Below are 18,358 nucleotides of genomic sequence, written 5' to 3'. Positions count from 1 at the left end.
TAAGTGAGAGCGTGTAATGTTTGTCTTTTTGTGCCTGGCTTATTTCACTTAACATAATGATCTCCAGTTCCATCCATGTTGTTGCAAATGAGTGGATCTTATGCTTTTTTTTTTTTTTTTTTTTTTTTTTGAGACAGAGTCCCGCTCTGTTGCCCAGGCTGGAGTGCAGTGACAATCCTGGCTTACTGCAACCTCTGCTTCCCAGGTTCAAGCGATTCTCCTGCCTCAGCCTCCCGAGTAGCTGGGATTACAGGCACGCATCACCACACCCAGCTAATTTTTGTATTTTTAGTAGGGACGGGGTTTCACCATGTTGGCCAGGCTGGTCTCAAACTCTTAACCTCAAGTGATCTGCCTGCCTCAGCCTCCCAAAGTGCTGGGATTACAGACGTGAGCCATTGTGCCCGGCCATAGATCTCATTCTTTTTTATGGCCAAATAGTACTTCATTGTATATATGTACCACATTTTCTTTATTCATTCATCTGTTAACGAACACTTAGGTTGCTTCCAAATCTTAGCTATTGTAAACAGTGCTGCAACAAACATAGGAATGCAGATATCTCTTCAATATACTGATTTCCTTTCTTTTGGCTATATACCCAGCAGTGGGATTGCTGGATCATATGGTAGCTCAATTTTTAGTGTTTTGAGGAACGTCCAAATTGTTCTCTATAGTGGTTGTACTAATTTACATTCTCATCAACAGTTTGGGAAGGTTCCCTTCTCTGCACATCCCCACCAGTATTTGTTACTGTCTATCTTTTGGAAATAAGCCATTTTAACTGGGGTGAAATGATAGCTCATTGTAGTTTTGATTTGCATTTCTTTGATGATCAGCAACGTTGAGCACCTTTTCGAATGCCTATTTGCCATTTGTATGTCTTCTTTTGAGAAATGTCTATTCAGATCTTTTGCCCATTTTTTAATGGGATTATTTGATTTTTTTCCTAGAGTTGCTTGAGCTCTTTATATATTCTGCTTATAAATCTCTTGTCAGATAGGTAGTTTGCAAATGTTTTCTCCCATTCTTTGGGTTGTCTCTTCACTTTGTTGATTGTATCCTTTGCTGTGCAGAAACTTTTTACTTGATGTGATCCCATTTGTTTATTTTTGCTTTGGTTGCCTGTGCTTGTGGGGTACTGCTCAAGAAATTCTTGCCCAGACCAATGTACTGGAGATTTTCCCCAATATTTTCTTCTAGTAGTTTCACAGTTTAAGGTCTTAGATTTAAGTCTTTAATCCATTTTGATTTGATTTTTTTTTTTTTAGACAGGGTCTTGCTCTGTTGCCCAGGCTGGAGCGCAGTGGCTTGATTCCAGCTCACTGCAACCTCCGCCTCCCAGGTTCAAGCAGTTCTTGTGCCTCAGCCACCCAAGTAGCTGGGACTACAGGCATGTGCCACCACGCCTGGCTAATTTTTGTATTTTTAGTAGAGATGGGGTTTCACCATGTTGGCCAGACTGGTCTTGAACTCCTGACCTCAAGTGATCTGCTCGCCTTGGCCTCCCAAAGTGCTGAGATTACAGGCGTGAGCCACCGTGCCCAGCCTGATTTGATTTTTGTGTATGGCAAGTGATATGGGTCTGGTTTTTTTCTTCTGCATTTGCATATCCAGTTTTCCCAGCACCATTTATTGAAGAGACTGTCTTTTCCCCAGTGTGTGTTCTTGGCACCTTTGTGGAAAATGAGTTAACTGTAGGTGTGTGGATTTGTTTCTGGATTCTCTGTTCTGTCCATTGGTCTGTGTGTCTGTTTTTATTCCAGTCCCATGCTGTTTTGGTTACTATAGCTCTGTAGTATAATTGAAGTCAGGTAATGTGATTCCTCCAGTTTTGTTCTTTTTGCTCAAGATAGCTTTGGCTATTCTGGGTCTCTTTTGTGGTTCCATATAAATCTTAGGATTGTTTTTTCTGTTCTGTGAAGCATGTCATTGCCATTTTGATAGGGATTGCCTTGAATCTGTAGATTGCTTTGATAGCAGTGTTGACATTTTAACAATATTGATTCTTTCAATCCATGAACATGGAATATTTTTCCATTTTTTTGGTGTTCTCTTCAATTTCTTTCATCAGTGTTTTATAGTTTTCATTACAGAGATCTTTCACTTCTTTGGTTAATACCTAGTTACTCAGTTTTACGTGTGGCTGTTGTAAATGGAGTTACTTTTAAAATTTCTTTTTCACATTGTTCACTGTTGGCATATGGAAATGCTACTGATTTTTGTATGTTGATTTTGTATCATGTAACTTTACTGAATTTGTTTATCACTTCTATTAATAATATTTTTCTTGTGGAGTTTTTAGGTTTTTTCCAAATATAAAATTGCATCATCTGCAAACAGGGATAATTTGACTTCTTCCTTTCCAATTTGGATGCCCTTTATATCTTTCTGTTGTCTGATTGCTCTAGATAGGACTTCCAGTACTTTGTTGAATAACAGTAGTGACAGTGGGCATGCTTGTCATGTTTCAGATCTTCGAGGAAAGGCTTTCTAGTTTTTCCCCATTCAGTATGATACTAGCTGTGGGTCTGTCATATATGGCTTTTGTTATGTTGGGGTGTGTTCCTTCTATCCCCAGTTTTTTGAGTATCTTAACTTCTTTGAAACATAAGTATTTTATTTAAGACCTATATGTCCTTTTGCAACATGTTTCATGCTCTTTTGACTTTTTTTTTTTTTCTTGAGACAGAGTCTTGCTCTGTCACCCAGGCTGGAGTGCAGTGGCATGATATCGGCTCACTGCAACCTCTGACTCCCGGGTTCAAGTGATTCTTGTGCCTCAGCCTCCCAAGTAGCTGGGATAACAGGTATGTGCCACCATGCCTGGCTAATATTTGTATTTTTAATAGAGACAGGGTTTTGCCATATTAGCCAGGCTAGTCTTGAACTCCTGGCCTCAAGTGATCTGCTACCTCCGCCTCCCAAAGTGCTGGATTACAAACTTAAGCCACCACACCCGGCCTATGTTCTTTTGACTTTAAAAGAAATTAAACAGATCTTTGTCCAAGATGGCCGAATAGGAACAGCTCCAGTCTGCAGCTCCCAGCGTGATTGATGCAGAAGACGGGTGATTTCTGCATTTCCAACTCAGGTAACTGGTTCGTCTCACTGGGACTGGTTGGACAGTGGGTGCAGCCCACAGAGGGTGAGCCGAAGCAGGGCAGGGCGTCACTTCACCCAGGAAGCACAAGGGATCAGAGAATTTCCCTTTCCTAGTCAAGGGAAGCTGTGACAGACTGTACCTGGAAAAATGGGATGCTCTCGCCCAAATACTGGACTTTCCCCATGGTCTTAGCAACTGGCAGACCAGGAGATTCTCTCCCGTGCCTGACTTGGCAGGCCCCACATCCATGGAGCCTTGCTCACTGCTAGTGCAGCAGTCTGAGATGGACCTGTGAGGCTGCAGCCGGGTTGGGGGAGGGGCGTCTGCCATTGCTGAGGCTTGAGTAGATAAGCAAAGCGGCCAGGAAGCTCAAACTGGGCAGAGCCTACCCCAGCTCAGCAAGGCCTACTGCCTCTATAGACTCCACCTCTGTGGGCAGGGCATAGCAGAACAAAAGGCAGCAGAAACTTCTGCAGACTTAAACATCTCTGACAGCAGTGGTTCTCCCAGCATGGCGTTTGAGCTCTGAGAATGGACAGTCTGCCTCCTCAAGGGGTCCCCGACGCCCGTGTAGCCTAACTGGGAGACACCTCCCAGTAGGGGGCGAAAGACACCTCATACAGGTGGGTGCCCCCCTGGGACGAAGCTTCCAGAGGAAGGATCAGGCAGCAATATTTACTGTTCTGCAATATTTGCTGTTCTGCAGCCTCCGCTGCTGATACCCAGGCAAACGAGGTCTGGAGTGGACCTCCAGCAAACTCCAACAGACCTGCAGCTGAAGGACCTGACTGTTAGAAGGAAAACTAACAAACAGAAAGGAACAGCATCAACATCAACAAAAAGGACATCCACACCAAAACCCCATCTGTAGTCACCAACATCAAAGACCAAAGGTAGATAAAACCACAAAGATGGGGAGAAACCAGAGCAGAAAAGCTGAAAATTCTAAAAACCAGAGCGCCTCTTCTCCTCCAAAGGATTGCAGCTCCTTGTCAGCAATGGAATAAAGCTGGACGGAGAATGACTTTGACAAGTTGACAGAAGTAGGCTTCAGAAGGTGGGTAATAAACTTCTCTGAGCTAAAGAAGCATGTTCTAACCCATCGCAAGGAAGCTAAAAACCTTGAAAAAAGGTTATGGCTAACTAGAATAAACAGTGTAGAGGAGACCTTAAATGACCTGATGGAGCTGAAAACCATGGCGTGAGAACTTCGTGAGGTATACACAAGCTTCAATGGCCGATTTGATCAAGTGGAAGAAAGGATATCAGTGATTAAAGATCAAATTAATGAAATAAAGCAAGAAGACAAGTTTAGCGAAAAAAGAGTAAAAAGAAATGAACAAAGCCTCCAGGAAATATGGGACTATGTGAAAAGACCAAATCTGTGTTTGATTGGTGTACCTGAAAGTGATGGAACCAAGTTGGAAAACACTCTTTGGGGTGTTATCCAGGAGAACTTCCCCAACCTAGCAAGGTAGGTCAACATTCAAATTCAGGAAATACAGAGAACACCACAAAGATACTCCTGAGAAGAGCAACCTCAAGATACATAATTGTCAGATTCACCAACGTTGAAATGAAAGAAAAAGTGTTAAGGGCAGCCAGAGAGAAACGTTGGGTTACCCACAAAGGGAAGCCCATCAGACTGACAGCGGATCTCTCGGCAGAAACCCTACAAGCCAGAAGAGAGTGGGGGCCATTATTCAACATTCTTAAAGAAAAGAATTTTCAACCCAGAATCTCATATCCAGCCAAACTAAGCTTCATAAGTGAAGGAGAAATAAAATCCTTTATAGACAGACAAATGCTGAGAGATTTTTTCACCACCAGGCCTGCCTTACAAGAGCTCCTGAAGGAAGCACTAAACTTAGAAAGGAACAACTGGTACCAGCCCCTGCAAAAACATGCCAAATTTTAAAGACCATGGATGCTATGAAGAAACTGTATCAATTAACGGGCAAAATAACCAGCTAACATCATAATGACAGGATCAGATCCACACATAACAATATTAACCTTAAATGTAAATGGGCTAAATGCCCCCAATTAAAAGACACAGACTGGCAAATTTGATAAAGAGTCAAGACCCATCAGTGTGCTGTATTCAGGAGACCCATCTCACATGCAGAGACACACATGGGCTCAAAATAAAGGGATGGTGGAAGATCTACCAAGCAGATGGAAAGCAAAAAAAAGCAGGGGTTGCAATCCTAGTCTCTGATAAAACAGACTTTAAACCAACAAAGATCAAAAGAGACAAGGCTATTATGCAATGGTACAGGGATCAATTCAACAAGAAGAGCTAACTATCCTAAATATATATGCAGCCAATATAGGAGCACCCAGATTCATAAAGCAAGTCCTTAGAGACCTACAAAGAGACTTAGACTCCCACACAATAATAATGAGAGACTTTAACACCATACTGTCAATATTAGATCAACGAGACAGAAGGTTAACAAAGATATCCAGGACTTGAACTCAGTTCTGCACCAAGTGGACCTAGTAGACATCTACAGAACTCTCCACCCCGAATCAACAGAATATACATTCTTGTCAGCACCATATCACACTTATTCTAAAATTGACCACATAATTGGAAGTAAAGCACTCCTCAGCAAATGTAGAATAACAGAAGTCACAACAAACTGTCTCTCAGACCACAGTGCAATCAAATTAGAACTCAGGATTAAGAAACTCACTCAAAACCGCACAATTACATGGAAACTGAACAACCTCCTCCTGAATGACTGCTGGGTACATAATTAAATGAAGGCAGAAATAAAGATGTTCTTTGAAACCAATGAGAACAAAGACACAACGGACCAGAATCTCTGGGACACATTTAAAGCAGTGTGTAGAGGGAAATTTATGGCACTAAATGCCCGCAAGAGAAAGCAGGAAAGATCTAAAATTGACACCCTAACATCACAATTAAAAGAACTAGAGAAGCAAGAGCAAACACATTCAAAAGCTAGCAGAAGACAAGAAATAACTAAGATCAGAGCAGAACTGAAGGAGATAGAGACACAAAAAACCCTTCAAAAAATCAATGAATCCAGGAGTTGGTTTTTTTGAAAAGATCAACAAAATTGATAGACCACTAGCAAGACTAATAAAAAGGAGAGAAGAATCAAGTAGACGCAATAAAAAATGATAAAGGGGATATCACCGCCAATCCCACAGAAATACAAACCACCATCAGAGAATACTATAAACACCTCTACACAAATAAACTAGAAAATCTAGAAGAAATGGATAAATTCCTGGACACATACACCCTCCCAAGACTAAACCAGGAAGAAGTTGAATCTCTGAATAGACGAATAACAGGCTCTGAAATTGAGGCAATAATTAATAGCCTACCAACCAAAAAAATTCCAGGACCAGACAGATTCACAGCCAAATTCTACCAGAGGTAAAAAGAGGAGCTGGTACCATTCCTTCTGAAACTATTCTAATCAATAGAAAAAGAAGGAATCCTCACTAACTCATTTTATGAGGCCAGCATTATCCTGATACCAAAGCCTGGCAGAGACAAAACAAAAAAAGAGAATTTTATACCAATATCCCTGATGAACGTTGATAGAAAAATCCTCAGTAAAATACTGGCAAACCCAATCCAGCAGCACATGAAAAAGCTTATCCAACACAGTCAAGTCGGCTTCATCCCTAGGATGCAAGGCTGCTTCAACATATGCAAATCAATAAAAGTAATCCATTACATAAACAGATCCAATGACAAAAACCACATGATTATGTCAATAGATGCAGAAAAGGCCTTCAACAAAATTCAACTGCCCTTCATGCTAAAAACTCTCAATAAACTAGGTATTGATGGAATGTATCTCAAAATAATAGGTATTTATGACAAACTCACAGCCAATATCATACTGAATGGGCTAAAACTGGAAGCATTCCCTTTGAAAACCAGCACAAGACAAGGATGCCCTCTTTCACCACTTCTATTCAACATAGTGTTGGAAGTTCTGGCCAGGGCAATCAGGCAAGAGAAAGAAATAAAGGGTATTCAGTTAGGAAAAGAGGAAGTAAAATTGTCCCTGTTTGCAGATGACATGATTGTATATTTAGAAAACCCCATCGTCTCAGCCCAAAACCTCCTTAAGCTGATAAGCAACTTCAGCAAAGTCTCAGGATACAAAATCAATATGCAGAAATCACAAGCATTCCTATACACCAATAACAGACAGAGAGCCAAATCACGAGTGAACTCCCAATCACAATTGATACAAAGAGAGTAAAATACCTAGGAATCCAACTTACAAGGGATGTGAAGGACCTCTTCAAAAAGAACTATAAACCACTGCTCAAGGAAATAAAAGGACACAAACAAATGGAAGAACATTCTTTGCTCATGGATAGGAAGAATCAATATTGTGAAAATGGTTATATTGCCCAAAGTAATTTATAGATTCGATGCCATCCCCATCAAGCTACCAATGACTTTCTTCACAGAATTGGAAAAAACTACTTTAAAGTTCACATGGAACCAAAAAAGAGCCCACATTGCCAAGACAATCCTAAGCAAAAAGAACAAAGCTGGAGGCAACACGGTACCTGACTTCAAACTATACTACAAGGCTACAGTAACCAAAACAGCATGGTACTGGTACCAAAACAGAGATATAGACCAATGAAACAGAACATTTACAACCATCTGATCTTTGACAAACCTGACAAAAACAAGAAATGGGGAAAGGATTTCCTATTTAACAAATGGTGCTGGGAAAACTGGCTAGCCATATGTAGAAAGCTGAAACTGGATCCCTTCCTTACACCTTATATAAAAATTAATTCAACATGGATTAAAGACTTAAATGTTAGACCTAAAACCATAAAAACCCTAGAAGAAAACCTAGGCAATACTATTCAGGACATAGGCATGGGCAAGGACTTCATGACTAAAACACGAAAAGCAATGGCAACAAAAGCCAAAATAGACAAAGGGGATCTAATTAAACTAAAGAGCTTCTGCACGGCAAAAGAAACTGCCATCAGAGTGAAAAGGCAACCTACAGAATGGGAGAAAATTTTTACAATCTACCCATCTGACAAAGGGCTAATATCCAGAATCTAAAAAGAACTCAAACAAATTTACAAGAAAAAAAAACGATCCCATCAAAAAGTGGGCAAAGGATATGAACAGTTACTTCTCAAAAGAAGACATCTATGCAGCCAGCAGACACATGAAAAAATGCTCATCATCACTGGTCATCAGAGAAATGCAAATCAAAACCACAATGAGATACCATCTCACACCAGCCAGACTGGCGATCATTAAAAAGTCAGGAAACAACAGATGCTGGAGAGGATGTGGAGAAATAGGAATGCTTTTACACTATTGGTGGGAGTGTAAATTAGTTCAACCATTGTGGAAGACAGTGTGGCAATTCCTCAAGGATCTAGAACTAGAAATACCATTTGACCCAGCAATCTCATCACTGGGTATATACTCAAAGGATTATAAATCATGCTACTGTAAAGACACATGCACACGTGTGTTTATTGCAGCACTATTCACAATAGCAAAGACTTGGAACCAACCCAAATGTCCATCAATGATAGACTGGATTAAGAAATTGTGGCACATATACACCATGGAATACTATGCAGCCATAAAAAAGGATGAGTTCGTGTCCTTTGCAGGGACATGGATGAAGCTGAAAACCATCATTCTGAGCAAACTAACACAAGGACAGAAAACCAAACACCACATGTTCTCCCTTATAGTTGGGAACTGAACGATGAGAACACTTCGACACAGGGCGGGAAGCATCACACACCAGGGCCTGTCATGGGGTGGGAGGCTGGGAGAGGGATAGCATTAGGAGAAATACCTAATGTAAATGACGAGTTGATGGGTGCAGCACACCAACATGGCACATGTATACCTGTGTAACAAACCTGCATGTTGTGCACATGTACCCTAGAACTTAAAGTATAATAATAATAAAGAAAAAAGAAATTAAACATATGTAGGCTAAAAGGAAATATGGATGTCAAGAAATGACATATAGTTTTAAGGTTTTGATGACAGAAGAGAAAAATCTAAAAGTTTTCCCAAAGGTAGGAAAAATAAAAACATAATAGTTCTGGGCACAGTGGCACAGCCTATAGTCCCAGCTACTTGTGAGGCTGAAGTGGGAGGATTGCTTGAGCCCAGGGATTCAAGGCTGTAGTATGCTATGATTCTGCCTGTGTGTAGCTACTGCTTTCTAGCCTGGACGATGTAGTAAGACCCCATATCTTCAAAACAAAACAAACACTATAATAGCAATAATAGTGACAATGTCTGTTAGTCACAGAGCAGGAGTACGATGTCTGGAAAAACGATTGTACTTCATGGAAATGCTGTGGCTAATGATGCTGTTATGAACAGGGATATTGGTATGTCTGGTAAATTGAATATGGAGCCAGAAAAGTTACTGTGTTTGAGAATAAAAGTGATAGTACATGTCTCTGTCATCAAACTAGGAAATGTAGCACAGACAGATTTTTTTTCTTTTTGCTTAACTGTAGGTATATAATAAAGTGTTCTGACAAACTGTTAGACAGAGCCTTGATAGACTATATATCTAGGTTCGTCTGTTGTCTGTCTTTCTATCTACCTATCTATGTGTTAATATTAGGAGCTTCTGACTTACTTAATACTTCTTCCTGTTTGTATAAAATTAACTGCAGTAATTGACTCAGATTGGCTGTGAGCAAAAACAGAACTATTACATTAATTTGACTTACTAATTTATGTAAAACATTTTCTGACTTTTAAAAATCATCTTAATTAATGCAAGGGTAGAGTAATTATCAGCCCACCAACTATTTATTTATTAGGATTCCTATTGCTGTAGGCAGAATAAAGCAATTTTTCATATTGTGACTAATGGCAATTTTGATTAATTTTGCGCAATTAGCTTACATCTATCATAAGTAACCAGTCTGCTTTTGGTAAAATTTTCATGTCTGAAATAGGAAACTCTCAGTTTATATTTTCTTTTTTTTTTGAGATGGAGTCTCGCTCTGTTGCCCAGGCTGGAGTGCAGTGGCACGATCTCGGCCCACTGCAACCTCTGCCTCTCGGGTTCAAGCGATTCTCCTGCCTCAGGCTCCTGAGTAGCTGGGATTACAGGCATGTGCCACCACGCCCAGCTAATTTCGCCCACCTCGGCCTTCGGTGTAGCTGGGACTACGTGGAACTCCTTCTTCTATATTTTTTTCAGCCCCACTTTCAGTTTGCTTCCACTATACTTAGAGGGAGTTGCTGTTGCCTTCAGTAATGCTTCCTCCTCTTCTTTTTTTTTTTTTTTCTTTTCTGGAGACGGAGTCTTGCTCTGTCACCCAGGCTGGAATGCAGTGGCGCGATCTCAGCTCACTGCCACCTCCACCTCCAGGGTTCAAGTGATTCTTCTGCCTTACAGGTGTGAGCCACCACGCCCCGCCCTCAATTTTAAAATATTCTTAAAAGAAAAATCTTCCTCCTGTTTTTAGTCCCACTAGCCAGAGGTAAAACCGTGGTTTAAAAAACAAAACAAAACCAGAACACTTTTGAGGCTGGGTGTGGTGACTCACACCTGTAATCCCAGCACTTTAGGAGGCTGAGGTGGGCAGATCACTTGAGGTTAGGAGTTTGAGACCAGACTGGCCAACATAGCAAAATCCGTCTCTACTGAAAATACAAGCAAATTAGCCAGGTGTGATGGCAGGTGCCTGTAGCCCAGATACTTAGGAGGCTGAGGCACAAGAATCACTTGAACCTGGGAGGTGGAGGCTGCAGTGAGCCAAGATTGTGCCACTATACTCCAGCCTGGGCAACAAAAAACCAAACAAACAAACTGCTTTTGGGCCTGGTGCAGTGGCTCACGCCTATAATCCCAGCACTTTGCAGGGCTGAGACAAGCAGGGGGTTTGAGCCCAGGAGTATGAGACTGGTGAAACCCCTTATCTACTAAAAATACAAAAAATATTAGCGGGGTGTGATGGCGCACACCTGTAGTCCCAGCTACCCGGGAGGCTGAGGCAGGAGGATTGCTTGAGGCTAGGAGATCAAGTCTGCAGTGAGCTGTGATTGTGCCACTGGACTCCAGTCTGGGTGACAGGGTAAGACTCTGTCTCCAAAACATCCTCAAAAAATACTTTTATTTGAAATTCGATAACTCAAAAAGTTATATATATAGTATTATAATTACAGAGCTTGATGAATTTGTCTATTCATGCACCTGTACCACAGTGTTTTAGTTACAGAAGCTTTATAGTAGGTTTTAATGTCTGGTAAGTCTAGTCTCGTTTTGTAGTTTTTCTGTTTTAGTACTTTCCTGTTATTCTTACATGTTTGTTTTTTCATATCAATTTTAATATCAACTTGTTCAGCTCCATAAAATGGTTTGTTAGTATTTTTATTATTATATTGAATTTATAAATTAACTTGGGAGAATTTATATCTTTATAATGTTGAATTGTCTTATCCAAGAATATCATATATCTTTCTATTGTTCATCTTCTTTTAGTTTTTTTTGGGAGTATTTTAACATTTTCCTCATACAGTTTTTTTTTTTAAAGCTTTATTGAGATATAATTCACGTGTCATAATATCCTTTTTTTTTTTTTTTTGAGATAGAGTCTTAATCTGTTGCCCAGGCTAAAGTGCAGTGGTGCGATCTTGGCTCACTGCAACCTCTGCCTCCCGGGTGCAAGCGATTCTCCTGCCTCAGCCTCCCGAGTAGCTGGGACTACAGGCGCTTACCACCACGCCAGGCTAATTTTTTGTATTTTTTGTAGAGACGGGGTTTCACCGTGTTAGCCAGGATGGTCTTGATCTCCTGACCTCGTGATCTGCCCGCCTCGGCCTCTCAAAGTCTCAAAGTGCTGGAATTACAGGTGTGAGCCACCACGCCCAGCCCTATAACATCATTTTTTAAAAGATATATAAAGATGTGGTTTTTAGTATATTTACAAATATGTGCAGCCATCATCACTACCTAGTTCCAGAACATTTTCATCACTCTTAAAAAAACCCCATACTCATTAGCAGTTACTTCCCATCCCCTTCTCTTCCCAGCCTTGGAAACTACTAATCTATGTTCTGAGTCTGTGGATTTGCCTATTCTGAATATTTCATATAAGTGGAATCATATAGTATGTGGCTTGGCATAACATTTTCAAGGTTTATGCATGCTGCAGAGTATATCAATAATCATCCCTTTATATTGCAAAATAATATTTCATATATGCCATATTTGTTTATCAGTTGGTGGACATTTGGATTATTTATACTTTTTTACTATTTTGGTAATATTGCTATGAACATTTTTATACAAGGTTTTGTTTAGACTTTTTTTGTTTTTTTTTTTTGAGATGGAGTCTTGCTCCATTGCCCAGACTGGAGTGCAATGGCGCGATCTTGGCTCACTGCAACCTCTGCCTCCGGGTTCAAGCGATTCTCCCACCTCAGCCTCCCGAGTAGCTGGGATTACAGGCATGTGCCACCACGTCCAGCTAATTTTTGTATTTTTAGTAGAGATGGAGTTTTGCCATGTTGGCCAGGCTGGTCTCGAACTCCTGACCTCAGGTGATCTGCCCACCTCGGCGTGAGACACTGTGCCCGGCCAGACGTGTTTTTAATTTTTTCTTATAGGCGTTACGCATTTCTTACTACATTTATTACTAAGCATTTATTCTTTGTTGGCGTTGGGTTTTCTTTACCATTATATACTCCAAGTGTTTGTGCCACCACGCCCAATTAATTTTTGTATTGATCTGTATTAATTTTGTTGCTAATCATAAATTTACTTACAATTTAACATATGGGTCCTTGTTGACATTGTTTGTGAGATAATTCTTTGGTAGACAAGGTGTACTCTCGCATTTTGGGAACAGATTTCTGCCTGTATCTCTTAGATCAAACTTACAGAGTTACTCACATTTTATATGCCCTGATTTCAGTTTTTGTCTCTTTATTACTGAGAGGTGTGTATTAAAATTGTCTTATATGATTGTGGATTTCTTAGTTTCTCCTTGTAAAATAGTCAGTTTTTGCTTTATATGTTTATAAATTATGTTATGAAATGTATTCAAATTTGGATTATTTTTGTCTATTTGTGTCTTCCTGCTAAATACTACCTTTCTTTAATCACTGTCTTCTTTATCCTCAATAATATTCTTACTGTGAAGACAATTTGTCTATGTTTATAGAGACACATCATCTTTCTTCAGTTTGTTACTTTCTATGTATACTTTAGGCATGTTTCTTGTAAATAGCAGTTGTATTTTGTTTTCCCTTTTTTTTGAGACGTAGTTTCGCTCTTGTTGCCCAGGCTGGAGTGCAGTGGCGTGATCTTGGCTCACTGCAACCTCCGCCTCCTGCGTTCAAGCGATTCTCCTGCCTCAGCCTCCCAAGTAGCTGAGATTACAGGCATCCACCACCACATTTGGCTAATTTTTTGTACTTTTAGTAGAGACGAGGTTTCACCATGTTGGCCAGGCTGGTCTTGAACTCCTGACCTCAGGTGAGCCATCCCCTTCGGCCTCCCAAAGTGCTGGGATTACAGGCATGAGCCACCGTGCCCGGCCCATCTTAACCATTTTTAAGTACACAGTTCAGTGTTAGGAAGTACATTCATATTGTTGTGTAACCATCACCACCATCCATCTTCAGAACTTGCATCTTGCAAAACTGAAACGCTGTACCAATTAAACAATAATTCCCAGGATAGCATTAGGAGATATACCTAATGTTAAATGATGAGTTAATGGGTGCAGCATACCAACATGGCACATGTATACATATGTAACAAACCTGCACATTGTGCACATGTACCCTAAAACTTAAAGTATAAAAAAAAAGAAATAGTAAATATGGTAAAAAAAAAAAAAATAATTCCCCATTCCTCCTTCCTCCCAGCCACTGATAACCACCATTCTACTTTCTGTCTCTGTGAATTAGATTACTTTGGGTACCTCATATGTGGAGAATCATACAATATTTGTCTTTTGTGACTGGCCTGTTTCACTTTGCATAATGTCTTCACAGTTCATCAATGTAGCATATGTCAGAATATCATGCCTTATTAAGGCTGAGTAATACTCTATGTATATGTTACATTTTGATGATCCATTTATCTGTCAGTGGACACTTGTGTTGCTTCTACATTTTAACCATTATGAATAATGCTGCTGTGAATATGGTTATGCAAAAAGCTCTTTGAGACCTTGTTTTCAATTTTTTTGGAGTATATACCCAAAAGTATATGGGTATATGCTGCATCATAAGGTAATTTTATTTTTACGTTTTTGAGAAACTGCCGTATTATTTTCCACAGTGACTGTACCACTTTACATTCCTACCAGCAGGGCACAAGTATTCTAATTTCACTACACCCTTGCTAACACTTGTTATTTTCTGTTTGATGGCAGCCATCCTAATGGGTGTGAGGTGGTATCTCATTGTGGTTTTGATTTGCATTTCCCTAATCATTAGGGATGTTGAGCATCTTTTCACATGCTTCTTTGGGGAAATATAAATTTAAATCCTTTGCCTAGTTTTAATTTTTTTGTAAAAGATGGGATCTTGCTATGTTGTCCAGGCTGGTCTTGAACTCCTGGGCTCAAGTGTTTCTCCTGCTTTGGCCTGCTGAGTAGCTGGGACCACAGGCACAAGCCACCATGTCCTGTAGTCCCAACTACTCAGGAGGCTGAGGCAGGAGGATCACTTGAGCCTAGTTTTTAATCTGGTTGTTTGGGTTCTTTTTTTATAAATTGTTGCATTATAGGAGTTCTTTATATATTCTAGATATGAAATCCTTATCAAATATATGATTTGCAAATATTTTCCCCCATTCAGTGGGAGCATTTTTACTCTGTTAATACTGTCTTTTTGTGTGTGGAATTTCAACTATTTCATTGTCTAGTATGTCTATCTTTTTATTGCCTGTGCCTTTGGTATCATTCTCCACCTTTTTTTAAGATCTCTATATTTTTAATGTTTTGCTCTGTCTAGGAGAGTTATTTTTGTTTTTTCTTTAATTGGGAGTCATTGTCATTTCTGAATCTGAGGATTTTTAGGTGTTACTTCCCCCAGCAACCCCCAGTTTCTAGAGTCTGTAGCTAGGCAGAGACATTTTCTTGTTATTCCTTTGCTGTTGGTTGATTTTTTTTTTTTTTTTTTTTTTTTAACCAGCCTGCCCTGTCCATTCTTGCACTGAGAATGTGTAAAAAATGGTGGAACCCTCAATACCAGCTCTGCACTTCATGTGGTTTCTGAGGCCTTGTCTACTTTAAGGGCATTAAAAGCCAAAAATCTTAGTTACTCATATTGACAGGTTCCTCCAGGGTCGCTGAAAGCTTTACTCTTTTGTGAGCTCAGCATTTGACAGACTAATTTATCCAGCATTTCTAGATGTTTTATTAAGGTGACATTTTCATATTAGTTACCGTGTTGCCAAAAAAAAAGTTGCATTTCTTTTTTATAATTAATTTCTTTCCCTTTTTTCCTCTTTTTCCTTTGGAATTCCTTGTAGTTGGATCTCCTGGATGGAAGAACTCTTCTCAAGCTTTTCTACTTGAAAAAAAAAATTCTTTGTTTTACTTTGTGGGAGAATTCCTACCCTTCCTTTGCTTCTTTCTCCTCCCCAAATCCCCTGCTTCTGTTCTACTTCCCCTCCCTCCCTCCCTGTCTTTCTTTTTTCCTTCCTTCTCTTTTTTCTTTCTATTTTGTCTGTTTATTTGGTGTCTCCTGTTTTGTTATCTTGACCTCTATTTCATGTTAGAGATTTTCCTCAGTTGTTTAGTAAACTTTGGCCATCTATTCAGATTAAAGACCGAATCAATAAAAAGCTGAGTAAAAACTCTTTGTCCATGGGAGTTGTTAAGTGTAAGCCTTACACGGGGTGATTGAGCGCTTGCAGGTCTTTTCTCTTGGATTGCTTTCCCTCGCAGAGCAATCTCCTAGTCCCAGGCCGATTGGTCTGCGTTCTGGAAGCTGGTTTGGGGAAGAGGCCTGAGGTCCACTGTACAGCATGTAAATCTTCATTTAATCTTTTTTGTGAGATGATATAATACACAACCCTTTTGTGTACCTAGTTTCTACATCTAATCTGATTTTATGTCCTTAAAAGGTAAACCATTTGTTTCTTGCTGGGATGCAGAAGGGGCATTTTCTGTCTTTCTTTCCTTTTTGAGACAGGGTGTTGCTCTTGCCCAGGCTGGAGTGCAGTGATGTGATTATAGCTTGTTGTAACCTCAAGTTCTGGGGTTAAGCAGTCCTCCCACCTCAGCCTCCTGAGTAGCTAGGACTATGGACAGACATGTGCCACTACACTCTGCTTTTTTTTAAAAATCTTTTTGTTAAGATGAGGTTTCACTGTGTTGCCCAGGCTGATCCTGAACTGGCCTCAGGCATTCCTTCCACTTTGGCTTCCCAAATCACTGGAATTGTAAGTGTGAGCCACTGGGCTCAGCCAGAAGGGGCAGTTTCTTAGCTACATGGGTTAAGACTTTATTCAAACTTTCAATCAAGTCTTTTTATTAACAGCCCCAACTGAGATTGTTACTTTCAGATGGCTTCAATTCTTAAGCCTTTGTGATGAGATATATGTAAGATATATTTTAATTATGTATATATAACTTATAAACGGTTTGGGAGGCTGAAGTGGGAGAATTGCTTGAGGCCAATTCAGGACCAGCCTGGGCAACACAGTGAGATCCCATCTCAACAAAAAGTTTTTTAAAAAAAGCAGAGTACTGACCGGGCACAGTGGCTCACTTCTGTAATCCCAGCACTTTGGGAGGCCGAGGTGGGCAGATCATGAGGTCAAGAGATGGAGACCATCCTGGCCAACCTGGTGAAACCTCATCCCTACTAAAAATACAAAAATTAGCTGGGCGTAGTGGTGCACACCTGTAATCCCAGCTACTGGGGAGGCTGAAGCAGGAGAATTGCTTGAACCCAGGAGTTGGAGGTTGCAGTAAACCGAGATCTTGCCACTGCACTGCAGGCTGGCAACACAGCGAGACTCTGTCTCAAAAAAAAAAAAAAGCAGAGTATAGTGAAACATGTCTGTCTGTAGTCCTAGCGACTCAGAAGGTTGAGGTGTGAGATATAGATATCTGTAATATCTATAATATGTTAATATATAATATTAATATATATCTTATAGATAAGTTATATAATTAAGATATATCTTATAGATACATATATCTGTATGTTTCTAGGGATATAGATATATCTGATCATCTATATATAATTATATAGGTAGATACATCTAATTATATATACATTACATCTTATAGATATCTATAAGATATCTGTATATATAACATATATGTTTTTGATGGGTTTATCCTTTTTTATCTTTTTAACATCATTTTACTGTAATCTTTTTTTTTTTTTTGAGACAGGGTCTCACTCTGTCACCCAGACTGGAGTGCAGCGGCAAGACCTTGGCTCACTGCAACTTCTGCCTCCCAGGTTCAAGCGATTCTCCTGCCTCAGCCTCCTGAGTAGCTGGGATTACAGGCACGCCACCACTGCCTGGCTAATTTTTGTATTTTCGGTAGAGACGGGTTTCACCATGTTGGCCAGGCTGGTCTTGAACTCCTAACCTCAAATGATCTGCCCGCCTCAGCCTCCCAAAATGCTGGGATTACAGGCATGAGCCACCGTGCCCGGCCAATTTTACTGTAATTTCAAGAAGGAATGGATAGAGACCTGTGTGTTCATATTTAACCAAAGAACCTTATAGTACATTTTAATTATGTTATTTTCATGTAAAAATAGTATTATTATAAACTCAGGAGTTTTTTCTGTGTTCATTTCTACTAATGGTTATTGCAGTTTCAGAACTATAGAAAGGCATCCAAAAGGGCAATAAGAGACATAAAGAAGAGGAAAAACAGGTTAATAACAAAGAATAGGAGGCTCAGATACATGTATCAGAGGGACTTTGATGAAGTAACGTCGCCACCTTCTGGCTTTTAAAAAAAACTGTGTTGTTTCTGTAATAAAATCTGGGAACTTGTAGTCCCAGCTACTCGGGAGGCTGAGGCAGGAGAATCGCTTGAACCTGGGAGGTGGAGGTTGCAGTGAGCCAAGATCATGCCACTGCACTCCAGCCTGGCGACAGACAGAGACTACGTCTCAAAAAAAAAAAAAAAAAAAAATTCTGGGAACCCCATGACTAGTAAGTAGCTAACTTGCATCCTGTGTCAGATTTAGTGGATTTGGTCTTGTTTAGTTATTCT

The 18,358-nt window shown here is 40.0% G+C and overlaps 1 protein-coding gene across 16 annotated transcripts in view; it reads left to right on the top strand.

The window, feature by feature from the left end:
* The window catches only part of TFDP2 (transcription factor Dp-2), a 205,487-nt gene that overhangs the window by 7,090 nt on the left and 180,039 nt on the right, over positions 1–18,358 (top strand). For 3 of the 16 annotated variants that reach the window (XM_063722243.1, XM_054552780.2, XM_063722244.1), the window contains exon 1: positions 2,694–2,810. The exons of the other annotated variants lie outside the window; for them this stretch is intronic. The gene's annotated coding sequence lies outside the window, so the exon portion shown is untranslated. Of the gene's footprint in view, positions 1–2,693; positions 2,811–18,358 lie in introns of those variants that run through there. 16 annotated transcript variants of the gene reach the window in all.

Source organism: Pongo abelii, chromosome 2, assembly GCF_028885655.2.
Source record: "Pongo abelii isolate AG06213 chromosome 2, NHGRI_mPonAbe1-v2.0_pri, whole genome shotgun sequence".
NCBI lineage: Eukaryota > Metazoa > Chordata > Mammalia > Primates > Hominidae > Pongo > Pongo abelii.
The sequence above is the reverse complement of the archived record's forward strand: the minus strand, read 5'-3'. Positions and strand labels throughout refer to the sequence as shown.